The sequence below is a fragment of the Morone saxatilis genome, unplaced genomic scaffold (assembly GCF_004916995.1).
Source record: "Morone saxatilis isolate NCDOM2014 unplaced genomic scaffold, NCSU_SB_2.0 Contig19, whole genome shotgun sequence".
Taxonomy (NCBI): domain Eukaryota; kingdom Metazoa; phylum Chordata; class Actinopteri; family Moronidae; genus Morone; species Morone saxatilis.
Window position 1 is genome coordinate 17,335,145 of NW_023339751.1, and position 339 is coordinate 17,335,483.

The 339-nt window shown below is 38.6% G+C and overlaps 1 protein-coding gene across 1 annotated transcript in view; it reads right to left on the reverse strand.

The window, feature by feature from the left end:
* The window catches only part of LOC118329494 (pantothenate kinase 3-like), a 25,128-nt gene that overhangs the window by 14,201 nt on the left and 10,588 nt on the right, over positions 1 to 339 (reverse strand). The gene's annotated exons all lie outside the window — the stretch shown is intronic.

Sequence of the window (339 nt, forward strand, 5' to 3'; positions counted from 1 at the left end):
TGTCTCTTGATCAATTTAATTCAATTCTAGTGAGATTTACTGGCATGGACGGAAGACAACTGATACTGCAAGACCTTTTTAATGCACCGCAAAGCAACTACTATATTTAACTAAGAGGTACATCAGCCTTTCTTAGTTTTTTTTAGTCGGCTTTATTTCTCTGATAAATAGAGTTGAAATGATTAGCTGATTAATCAACTCCATAGTGAGGATACCGCAGTGTAGTTTGAAAGAGAACTTTTTGGTTACCAGGTGAACCCCGGTTCTCTGAAAAACGATGTCAGGTATCTCACAACACTGCCCTGCTTGCATGGATAGGGTACGTGGAAGAATATCTCT